Raw genomic sequence first — 13,116 nt, 5'->3', positions numbered from 1 at the left:
GACTGACTTATCTCACTTAGCATGATATTCTCCAATTTCATCCATTTGCCTGCAAATGCCATAATTTTATTATTCTTTATGGCTGAGTAATATTCCATTGTGTGTATATATATATATATATATATATATATATATATATATATATACCACAGTTTCTTTATCCATTCATCGATTGAAGAGCATCGAGGTTGGTTCCACAATCTGGCTATAGTGAACTGAGCAGCTATAAACATTGATGTGGCTGTATCTCTGTAGTATACTTATTTTAAGTCCTTTGGGTATAGGCCAAGGAATGGGATAGATGAGTCAAATGGTGGTTCCATTCCAAGTTTTCTAAGGAATCTCCACACTGCTTTCCAGAGTGGCTCCACCAATTGGCACCCCACCAGCAATGTATGAGTGTACCTTTTTCCCCACATCCTCGCCAAGCCTTATTGTTGCTTGTATTCTTGATGATCACCATTCTAATTGGGGTGAGATGGAATCTTAGGGTAGTTTTGATTTGCATTTCTCTTATTACTAGAGATGTTGAACATTTTTTCATATATCTGTTGACTGCTTGTACATCTTCTGTGAAGTGTCTGTTCATATCCTTAGCCCATTTGTTGATTGGATTATTTGCATTCTTGGTGTAGAGTTTTTTGAGTTCTTTATATATTCTAGAAATCAGTGCTCTATCTGAAGTATGAGTGGCAAAGATTTTTCTTCCACTCTGTAGGCTTTCTTTTCACATTGTTGATAGTTTCCTTTACTGAGAGAAAGCTATTTAGTTTGAATCTATCCCAGTTGTTGATTCTTGCTTTTATTTCTTGTGCTATGGGAATCCTGTTAAGGAATTCTGATCCTAGGCTGACATGTTGAAGATTTGGACCTACTTTTTCTTCTATCAGATGCAGGGTCTCTGATTTCAAGGTCCTTGATCCATTGTGAGTTGAGTTTTGTGCAGGGTGAGAGATAGGGGTTTAGTTTCATTCTGTTGCATATGGATTTCCAGTTTTCCCAGCACCATTTGTTAAAGAGGCTATTTTTTCTCCATTGCATGTTGTTGGTCCCTTTGTCTAGAATGAGAAAACTGTATTTATTTGGATTTGTGTCTGTGTCCTCTATTCTGTACCATTGATCTACCTGTCTATTTTGATGCCAATACCATGCCGTTTTTGTTACTATTGCTTTGTAGTATAGTTTGAGTTCTGGTATTGTGATACCCCCTGCTTCATTCTTCCTGCTAAGGATTGTTTTAGCTATTCTGGGTTTCTTATTCTTCCAGATGAATTTCATGATTGCTTGCTCTATTTATGTAAGGAACATCATTGGGATTTTAATTAGAATTGCATTGAATCTGTATAGCACTTTAGGTAGTATGGCCATTTTGACAATATTAATTCTGCCTATCCAAGAACATGGGAGATCTTTCCATTTTCTAAGGTCTTCCTCAATTTCTTTCTTCAATGTTTTGTAGTTTTCATTGTAGAGATCTTTTACCTCTTTGGTTAGATTGATGCCCAAGTATTTTTTTTTTTTTGACACTATTGCAAATAGAGTTGTTTTCCTCATTTCCCTTTCAGCTGTTTCATCGCTTGTGTATAAAAATGCTTTAGATTTATGCGTGTTGATTTTATAGCCTGCTATTTTGCTGAATTCATTGATGAGGTCTAGAAGTTTTCTGGAGGAGTTTTTTGGATCCTCTAAATATGGAATCATGTCATCAGTAAATAGTGACAGCTTGAGTTCCTCTTTTCCTATTCATATCCCTTTAATTTCTTTAGTCTGCTTAATTGCTCTGTCTAGAGTTTCAAGGACAATGTTGAATAGAAGTGGTGAAAGAGTACATCCCTGTCTTATTCCCGTTTTTAAAGGGAATGTTTTCAGTTTTTCTCCATTATAATGATGTTGGCCATGGGCTTAGCATAAATAGCCTTTACAATGTTCAGGTATGTTCCTACTATCCCTATTTTTTCTAGTGCTTTGAGCATGAAGCGGTGGTGTATTTTGTTGAACACTTTTTCTGCATCAATTGAAATAACCATATGGTTCTTATCCTTAAGTCTATTGACATGATGGATTATGTTTATTGATTTACGGATGGTAAACCATCCTTGCATTCCAGGGATGAACCCCACTTGATCGTGGTGCGTGATTTTCTTAATATGCTTTTGGATATGGCTTGCCAATATTTTGTTAAGGATCTTTGCATCTATATTCATCAAGGATATTGGTCTAAAATTTTCTTTCCTTGATGTGTCTTTTCTTGGTTTGGGTATGAGGGTGATATTAGCTTCATAGAATGAGTTTGGTAGGGTACCCTCTTTTTCTATTTCCTGGAATACTTTGAGAAGTATTGGAATGAGATCTTCTTTGAAGGTCTTGTAGAACTCAGTTGAGAATCCGTCTGCTCCTGGGCTTTTCTTGGATGGTAGGTTTTTAATGGCTTCTTCTATTTTATTGCTTGATATTGATCTGTTTAAATTGTGTATGTTCTCCTGGTTCAGTTTGGGAGGAGCATATGTCCCTAGAAATTTGTCAATGTCTTCGGTAGATTCTATTTTGTTGGAATACAGATTTTCAAAGTAGCTTCTCATTATGTTATGTATCTCTCAGTGGTGTCTGTCATGATATTTCCTTTTTCATCACGGATTTTAGTAATTGGAGTTTTCTCTCTCCTTCTCCTTGTTAGTGTGGCTAAGGGTTTGTCTATTTTGTTTACTTTCTCAAAGAACCAACTTTTTGTTTTGTCAATTTTTTGAATTGTTTCTTTTGTTTCAATTTCATTGATTTCAGCTCTGATTTTAATTATTTCCTGTCTTCTACTACTTTTGCTGTTATTTTGTTCTTCTTTTTCTAGGGCTTTGAGCTGTAATGTTAGGTCACTTAGTTGTTGACTTTTCATTCTTTTCTGGTATGCGCTCCATGAAATGAATTTTCCTCTTACTACCACTTTCATAGTGTCCCAGAGATTTGATATGTTGTATCGTCATTCTCATTGACCTCTGAGAAATTTTTTATCTCATCCCTGATGTTTTCTGTTACCCATGTTTCATTCAATAGCATATTATTTAGTCTCCAAGTGTTGGAGTAATTTCTGTTTTTTATTTTGTGATTGATTTCTACTCTCAGTCCGCTAGGATCTGATAGAACACAAGGCAGTATCTCTATTTTTTTGCATTTCCTAAGGGCTGCTTTGTGGCATAACATATGGTCTATTTTTGAGAAGGTTCCATGTGCTCCTGAGAAGAAAGTGAATCTGCTCATTGATGGATGGAATATTCTATATATGTCTATTAAGTCTAGGTTATTGATTGTGTTATTGAGTTCTATGGTTTCTTTGCTTTTTGTTTGAAAGATCTACCTAGTGGTGACAGTGGTGCGTTAAAGTCACCCAGAATTATTGTGTTGTGGTCTATGTGATTCCTGAAATTGAGAAGGATTTGTTTGATGTACAGGGATGCACCATTTTTTGTGGCATAAATATTTACTATCATTATGTCTTCCTGATTTATGGTTCCCTTAAGCAATATGAAATGTCCTTCTTTATCCCTTCTGACTAACTTTGGCTTGAAGTCCACTGTATCTAATATAAGGACGGAAAACCCCGCTTTTTTATTGAGTCCATGTGCATGGTAGGTTTTTTCACATCCTTTCACCTTTAGTCTGTGGATGTCTTTTTCTAAGAGATGAGTCTCTTGCAGGCAGCATATTGTTGGGTCTTTCTTTTTAATTCATTCTGCCAGTCTATGTCTTTTGATTGATGAGTTTAGGCCATTAACATTCAGGGTTATTATTGAGATATGATTTGTATTCCCAGTCATTTGGTTTATTTTTGGTTTTTAAGTTGGCTTGGTTTCTCCTTTGAGTGGTTTTTCTCTAAGGGAGTTCCTCCCTTTGCTGACCTACATTGTTGTTTTTCATTTCCTCCTCATGGAATATTTTGTTGAGAACACTCTGTAGCTCAGGCTTTCTATTTGCAAATTCTTTTAACTTTTGTTTATCATGGAAGAATTTTAATTCATCTTCAAATCTGAAGGTTAATTTTGCTGGGTATAGGATTCTTGGTTGTCAACCATGTTCTTTCAGAGCTTGAAATATGTTGTTCCAGGTCCTTCTAGCTTTTAGAGTCTGGGTTGAGAAGTTGGCTGCTATCCGTATTGGTCTCCCCCTATATGTAATCTGATGCTTTTCTCTCGCTTGGGAAATTTTCTGATATTATTTCATTGAATAGGTTGTTTATTCCTTTGGTTTGTATCTCTGTGCCTTCCTCAGTCTCAATAATTCTTAAATTTGGTCTTTTCATGATGTCCCATAGTTCTTGGAGATTCTGTTCATGATTTCTTACCATCTTCTGTTTGTGCAACTTTATTTTCAAGATTAAATATTTTGTCTTCATTGTCTGAGGTTCTGTCTTCTAAGTGGTCTAGTCTTTTGGTGATGCTTTCCATTGAGTTTTTTATTTGGTTTATTATTCCTTCATTTCAAGGATTTCCGTTTTTTTTTGTTTTTGTTTTTTTGGGTTTTTTTTGAGAATTTCTATCTCTTTGTTGAAATGATCTTTTGCTTCCTGCAGGTGCTCTTTCAGCTTATTGGTATTATCATTCATTGCCTGCATTTGCTCTCTTATCTCATCCTTTGCTTTGTGAATCATCTTAATCATGTATAATCTGAAGTCCTTTTCTGACATTTCTTCTAACATACTGTCATTGGGTTCTATTAATATAGAATCTAGATTTGTTTGGATCATTTTCTTCCCTTGTTTTTTCATGTTGTTCATGTATCTTCCCCTCTAGCAATGAAGACCTGGGGTATTGCAGATTTCCCCCTATAGGCTTATAGTGGCTCTATAGGTTTCCATAACCCTTTCTTTAAGGGGAGATCAATATTAGCAGTGCCCAATTCAGACACTATGCAATCCTAGACCAAATAGCCCTTATGAGGACAATTACAAAACTGTCATAATAAACAGAATGAGCTAAAATATTATCTTCAATAAACAAACAGATTTGCAATAAGGTCTGCAGTTTCTAGCGGAGGACAAAGAGGATGCAGAGGGATGTAGAATGTGACTGTTAATGGGATAAGAAAAGAATATACAGAAGTTCTAGATAATAGAGTGAGAGTGTAATCAAAAGAAATTGGATGTTAGCATGCAAAAAAGGGAGAAAGAGTCTCTGAGGGAACAGGTAAACAAAAGGAAAAGAGAGCCAGAAAAGTAAAGAAATAAAAACTTAAATTTTTCTATAAGGAGAAAAAAGAAAATCTACAGTATAACAGTCATATACTAATGAAACCTCCCAGTGTTCAGTAGCCTGATGCATGAGATGTACCTGACAATGAGCTTCAAACCTCCAGCAAGCGTCTCAGGATGGGATTTGCCCCACCTAAAGATCGGAGCTACGGCTTCCAGGATTATCCAAGTTGGCCGCTCTGGCTTCGAAATGTGTTGGCAAATGTTAGCTCAGGGTGTGGCTGTGGTCAGCAGGAGTTCCTGGAGACGGGATTGGTTGGTCAGGCAGGGGTCCTGGAGATCAGGTGTGTTTGGTGTGGTTGTGGGATCCTGGATGCTGTGTGCAATCAGTTGGTCTGGGGTCCTGATGATAGGGTGCAGTCAGTTGATCTGGGGTTCTGGCAGCAGGGAGCAGTCAGTCGCTGTGAGGGCCCCAGAGGCAGGGAGTGATTAATTGGACTGAGGGATCCTAGAGATGGGGCTCAGTCAGTCCTGCCAGGGGTCCTACGGGGCCTGGTTGTTGTCTCAAAATGGCGGCAGCCATGTGTAATCAAACCTGCAGGTACCATGACAGAGAACTTCCAGGCAATAGCAGGTAGCTGGTGCTCCACTGGCGGTCTGCGATCAGTTTGGTGACTGTTGTCAGATGATCAGGAGGTGAACCACCTGCGTTGGGTGATGGATAGGTGTAAGGCAGGCAATGGACCGGCCAGAGGCAGGCAAATGGCAGATGATAGGCTCCTGCTGAGGTGAGCAATCTGCACTCAAAAAAGGCATTGATATGCTGGCATACTGCAGGTCATCACAGCAGACAAATGGGGTAAACACCAGGGAATCAATAAGCAGCAAAAACTGCCTCACCAAGAAACAGATATCCTCTGCTTAAAACCAGAGTTATGGAGTGACAAGGAATGCAGCCCCCTCTAGTCTGCCATTTGAATCCACCACGATCTTTTTAATATATTTTTGTATGTGATTTGCGATGATTTTATTGAGAATTTTTGCGTCGATGTCCATTAAGTTCTGAAATTTTCTTTCCTTGATGTATCTCTGTCTGGTTTAAGGATAAAGGTGATATTGGCTTTGTAGAATGAGTTTGGAAGGGTTCCCTCCTCTTCTATTTCATGGACTACTTTGAGGAGTATTGGAATGAGCTCTTCTTTAAAGGTTTTGTAGAACTCAACTGAGAACCCATCTGGTCCCGGACTTTTCTTTGTTGGTAGGCTTTTGATGACTTCTTCTATTTCATCACTTGAAATTGATCTATTTAAATTGTGTATGTCCTCCTGGTTCAGTTTAGGTAATTCATATGTCTCTAGAAACTTGTTGATGTCTTTGAGATTTTCTATTTTGTTGGAGTATAGATTTTCAAAATAGCTTCTAATTATGTTTTGTATTTTAATCATGTCTGTTGTGATATTTCCTTGTTCATTCTGAATTTTAGTAATTGGAGTTTTCTCTCTCCTTCTCTTTGTTAGTATGACTGAGGGTTTATCAATTTTGTTTATTTTTTTCAAAGAACCAACTATTTATTTTGTCAATTTTTTCAATTGTTTGTTTCAATTTTGTTGATTTCAACTCTGATTTTAACTATTTCCTGTCTTCTACTACTTTTGGTGTTGCTCTGTTCTTCTTTTTCTAGCACTTTGAACTGTAGTGTTAGGTCATTTATTTGTTGATTTTTTCTTCTTTTATTAAATGCGCTCCATGAAATAAATTTTCCTCTAAGTACTGCTTTAATAGTGTCCCAGAGATTTTGGTATGATGTATCTTTGTTCTAGTTTACCTCTAAGAATTTTTAAATTTTCCCCCTGATGTCTTCTGTTATCCATTCATCATTCAATAGCATATTATTTAATCTCCATGTGTTGGAGTAGTTTCTGTTTTTGATTCTGTTATTTATTTCTAATTTCAATCCATTATGATCTGATAGAATACAAGGTAGTATCTCTATCTTCTTATATTTGCTAACAGTAGCTTGTTGCATAATATATGGTCTATTTTAGAGAAGGATCCATGTGCTGCTGAGAAGAAAGTGTATCTGCTCTTCGTTGGATGGTATATTCTATAAATTTCTGTTAATCTAAATTATTGATTGTGTTATTGAGATCTATGGTTTCTTTGTTCAATTTTTGTTTGGAAGATCTATCCAGTGGTGAGAGAGGTGTGTTTAAGTCACCTAGTATTATTGTGTTGTGGTCTATTTGATTACTGGATTTGAGAAGGATTTGTTTGATGTACATGGCTGAGCCACTCTTTGGGGCATAGATATTTATGATTGTTATGTCTTGCTAATTCGTGATTCCCTTAAGCAGTATGAAATGTCCTTCTTTATCCCTTCTAACTTTGGTTTGAAGTCTATATTATCTGATATGAGGATGGATACTCTGGCATTCTTGCTGAGTCCATGTGCATGGTATGTTTTTTCCCGTCCTTTCACCTTTAGTCTGTGGGTATGTCTTTTTATGAGCTGAGTCTCTTGCAGGCAGCATATTGCTGGATCTTTCTTTTTAATCCAATCTGCCAGTCTATGTCTTTTGATTGATGAGTTCAGGCCATTAACATTCAGGGTTATTACTGAGATATGATTTGTATTCCCAGTCATTTGACTCATTTTTGTTTTTTGACATGACTTGGTTTCTCCTTTATTTGGCTATTCCTTTAAGGTAGTTCCTCTGTTTCCTGATTTACATCATTCTTTTTCATCTCTTCCTCCTGGAATCTTTTGCTAAGAATATTCTGTGATGCCGGCTTTCTTTTTGTAAATTCTTTTAGCTTTTGTTTATCATGGAAGGATTTTTTTTCGTTGTCAAATCTGAAGGCAAGTTTTGCTGGGTATAAGATTCTTGGTTAGCATCTGTTTTCTTTCAGAGCTTGAAAAATGTTGTTCCAGGTCCTTCTAGCTTTTAGGGTCTGGTATGAAAAATCTGCTGATATTCTTATTGTTTTCCCCCTGAATGTAATTTGATTCTTTTCTCTCACAGCTTTTAAAATTCCATCTTTATTTTGTATGTTAGGTATTTTCATTATAATGTGCTTTGGTGTGGGTCTGTTGTAATTTTTTATATTTGGAGTCCTATAAGCCTCTCATACTGATTTTCCATTTCATTCTTCAGATTTGAGAAATTTTCTGATATTATTTCATTGAATTGATTGTTCATTACTTTGGTTTGTTACTCTGTGCCTTCCTCAATCCCAGTAATTCTTACATTTGGCCTTTTCATATTATTCCATAATTCTTGTAGATTCTGTTCATGATTTCTTATCATCATCTCTGTTTGGTCAACTTTGTTTTCGAGTTTAAATATTCTGTCTTCAATGTCTGAGGTTCTGTCTGCCAGGTCTTCTATTCTATTGGTTATGCTTTCTATGGAGTTCTTGATTTGGTTTATTGTTTCCTTTATTTCAAGGATTTCTGTTTATTTGTTTTTTTTTTTTTTTCAGTATCTCTCTTTATTGAAATGATCTTTTGCTTCCTGCATTTGCTCTTTTAACTGTTGATTGGTGAGATCATTCAAAGTCTGCATTTGCTCTTTCATCTCATTGTTTGCTTCTCTAATCATTTTCATTATGTACATTCTGAACTCCCTTTTTGACATTTCTTCTGCCATGCTGTCATTGGATTTTATTGATGTAGCATCTAGGTTTGATGGGGACATTTTCTTTCCTTGTTTTCTCGTTTTGCTCTGGTATCTTCCTCTCTAGTAGTGAAACTCTGAGATATTGCAGTTTTTCTCTATTGACTTATAGTGTCCCTGTAGATTTCCAATACCTCACCTCCTAACCTTCAGTAACCTGAAGTCTTGGAGGAACTTGATAATGCAGTGCTTCACATGGAAGCTGCCCCTCTAGGGGTGGTGGCCTTCAGGTGGGGTATATTCCCTGCTAGTGGGCATAGGCATCTCCACTTGTTGATCGATGGTCAGCCAAAGGGGGAGTAGACTGCAGGCTGGGGCATGGCTGTTCTAGGCCTGTGTCTCTGGTTCTACTGTCCTGGTGGGGAAGCCTCGCCCAGTGAGGAAGACTCACGTGATAGGGAAGTCTGCTGGGCAGCTCTCCTCAGAGGAGAAGTTCCCTTCAGTCCAGAGATACCACCTGGATTGGGCAGTCCTTCTCTACAATGTTCCCAGGGGTTTGGACCTGCCTCCTGGGTCAGGGAGCTTCTCCCTGGGCTGAAGTCTCTTGTTGGGTGTCCTCCTCTATAATGTTCCCGGTTGTCCGGGTTCATGGCTCCGATGAGGGAGTCTCACTGGGCAACTCTACTCCACAAAGTTCCCTGCATTCCAGGGCTACTGCCCCATCCAGGGAGCCTTGCCCAGTGGGAGGACTCACCCGGTGGCTCTGAGTTGGTCCTGAGTCTCTCAGTACCTCCTCTTCTTGAATCCTGGGTCCTGTCAAAGGGCTTCCAGTCTCCTGTAGGTGTCTCAGGAAGGGAGCTGCCTTTCCAATGATGATGGGCCATGCCCTCAGGAATAATTCAAAATGCCTGCACCAGCCTCCAAAGAAGCTCGGGAGCCCCAGCAAGGGTGCGCTGAGTCAGCACAGAGACAAGAACAGTGTCCCTGAGCAATAAGGGGGCAGGCAAGGAGGCTCAGTGATGGCTTCCGGCCTCAGTTTGTGGGTAGGGTGGGCTACGCCATGGTGTCTAACCTCGGTGTCTAACTACTTACTCTTAACTAAAGTTCATTATTGATTTTAGTGTCCCCTGTTGTATAATTCAACGGGTTTCAGCAAATGCATAAACTCTTATATCCACCATTATAGTATCATATGAAATGGATTCACCATTGTAAACTTCCCTCTGCTTCTCATTCTTCCCTTTAGTACCCCCATTTCCTAAAATTATTTGGTCTTTTTCGATTGACTTCTGTCACTTAACATTGTGCATTTGAGTCTCCTGCATATTTTTCTGCAGGATAACTCATTTTCTTTTATTATTGGGTATTAGTCCAGTGTGTGAATGTCACTTTGTTTACTCATTCAACTGTTGTGGGACATTTTGGTTGCTTACAGTTTTTTGGCAATTATGAATAAACCTTTTTAAAAATGTTCATGAGCATATTTTTGGGTGGATGTGTGTTTTCAACTAATTTAAGTGCACACCTAGGAAAGAGTTTATGGGTTTTTTTAATAAAATTATGTTTAGCTTTGTAAAAAATTCCCAAATGCACCAAATTTTCTCAAAAGAGTCTAGCATTTTGCATTCCCACCAACAATGAATGAATGTTCCTATTGCTTCTCATTCTCACCATTATTCGTTACAGTCAGTGTTTCAGATTTTCACCATTTTAATGTGATTTTATCTTATTGTATTTAATTTTCAATTCCTTAATGGCAGACATTAAGCATTTTAATATTTAAGCATTTTAATATGCATATTTGCCATTAGTAAAATACCTCCTTTAGAAGGTATTTTATTCAGGTATTTTTGCACATTTTTAAGTTTTTTTTTCCATTATGAGTGTAAGAATTCTTTATATATTTTAGATATAAGACATTAATCACATGTATTCTGTTAATATTGTTTTTGAGAATAGAAATGTTGTTTTTAAAAAAAAATTAGTGAATCTGATTTGGTCTTATATGGGCATGCTTCTGTTGTTATATGTGAAGAGTCATTGCCAAACCTCATATTATCTAGATTTTCTTGTAGAAACATTACTCATATACACTTTGTTTTAGAGAATGATCAATTTGAGGTTTTTTTTTTTTTTTTTTCTTTTGAAACATACTGGATCTAGGGATGTATTTATTTGTTTTTTCACAAGGATATACAGTTATTCCAGTATCAGTTTTTGACAACATCATTTCTCTTTTCAATTTTTATTTATTTTTTTCTTTCTAAAAATCCACTGCTTATATTTGTTTCAGTCTGTTTCTAGGCTTTTTATTCTACTCTATGGCTCTATTTTTCTGTTCTTCTATCAATACTGAACAGTCTTGATTACTGCACCTTTACCTTAATTCTTCAAATCAGGAAATGTCAATTCTACAAAATTTTTTTTTGCATTCTCAGAATTGTGTTATCTATTCTAGATCTTTTCTCTTTCTATGCAGCTTTTAAAATCAATGTTTTTTTTTTTTTTTTGGTATAGGGCGTTGACTCAGGGGAACTTGACTACTGAGCCACATCCCCAGCCCTATTTCATATTTTATCTAGAGACAGGGTCTCACTCAGTTGCTTAGCACATTGCTTTTGCTGAGTCTGGCTTTGAACTCGTGATCCTCCTGTCTTGACCTCCTGAGTCACTGGGATTACAGGCATGCGCCACCATGCCCAGCTTAAAATCAACTTCTTGATATATACAAAATAACATGGTGACATTTTGATTATGATTGTGTTGAAATTATAGATTGATTTGGGAAGAAATGCCATCTTGATAATAAAGAATCTTTCCACATACGTGCATGGAATATTGCTTCATTTATTTATATCTTCTATGATTTCTTTTACCAAACTTAGAGTTTCCTTTAAACAAATTTTAAATATCATGTTACATTTAAACTGAAATATTTCATATGTTTGGTGCTAAGGGAAGGTATTGTTTTTTAATTTCAAATTCCACTTTTCCATTGCTAATGTAAAGGAAAGCAACTGACTTTTATATTAACCTTGGATGTGCAACCCTGATATAATAGTTTATTAGTTCCAAGAGTTGCTTTTATTGATTCTTTGTGATGTTTTACATAGGTAATATCCTCTGTGAGTAAACGTAGTTTTACTTTTTTTCTACCTAAGATGCATAGTTTTTACTTGTTGTTTTATTGTATTACCTAGACTTCTGTGTGATGCTAAACAGGAGGGATGAGAAGGTATGTTAGTCAGCTTTTTCTTGCAGTGACTGAAATTCCTGACAAGAACAATTTAGATGAGGAAAATTTTATATCAGACTCATGGTTTCAGAGATCTTACTCCCTGGTCTACTGAATCCATTACTCTGGGCCATAGGTGAGGGCAGAACATCATGACAGAAATGCATGGTGGACAAACGCTGCTCAACCAGGAAGCATAGAGAGAAAAAGAATCCAGGGACAAGATATAGTTTAAAGGAATGTCCCCTGTGACCTACTTCCTGTGGCCATGCCCAACAGTTACCACCCAGGAGTCCATTCCAATTATTAACCCATCAAACAGACAGTCCACCGAGGAGGTTAGAGCTCTCATAATCTAATCACTTCATCTCTGAACATACCTGCATTGTATAACACATAAGATTTTGGAAGATACATTGAATATCCAAGACATAATGGAAAGTTATGGTTTGCCTTGCCTTGTCTAATGCCCTATGTTAGATAATTCATCCCATTTGTCACTATTAAGTTTGTTAGCTGTAGGATATTTTGTTGATGTTTGTTCTCAATTTAAGGAAGTTCTTTTCCATTCCTAATATGCTGACTGTTTTGACTGAGGACAGATGTTGGGTTTTTATCAATGATTTTCCTGCATTTATTTTTATGATCATGTGATTTTCTTCTAATCTCTGTTGATATGATGAATTATGTTAATTGATTATGAATATTGAACTAGCATTGTATTTCTGAAATGAATCTAATCTGGTCATATTGTACACTACTCTTTATACATGTTGGATGAATTTATTAACATTTTATTGAGGAAAAATTTATGTAAATTTAAGATATTACTGATTTTTAGTATTAGGATAATGCTGGCCTCACACATTGAGTAATGAAGTGTTTCCTGTGTTTCTATTTTCTGGAAGAGATTATAAAAATTGATATAGTCTTGTAATTAAATATTTGGAGATAGAAATAATCAGTAGGTCCATCTGTGCTTGATGCTTAATTTTTATGAGTTTATTGATTATCAATTAAATTTGTTTTAGAAACAATTTTATTCAAATGATCTACTTTTCCCAGTATGACTTTCAACAGAAAGGAAT

Source organism: Sciurus carolinensis, chromosome 4, assembly GCF_902686445.1.
Source record: "Sciurus carolinensis chromosome 4, mSciCar1.2, whole genome shotgun sequence".
In the NCBI taxonomy this organism is placed as follows: domain Eukaryota; kingdom Metazoa; phylum Chordata; class Mammalia; order Rodentia; family Sciuridae; genus Sciurus; species Sciurus carolinensis.
The sequence above is the reverse complement of the archived record's forward strand: the minus strand, read 5'-3'. Positions refer to the sequence as shown.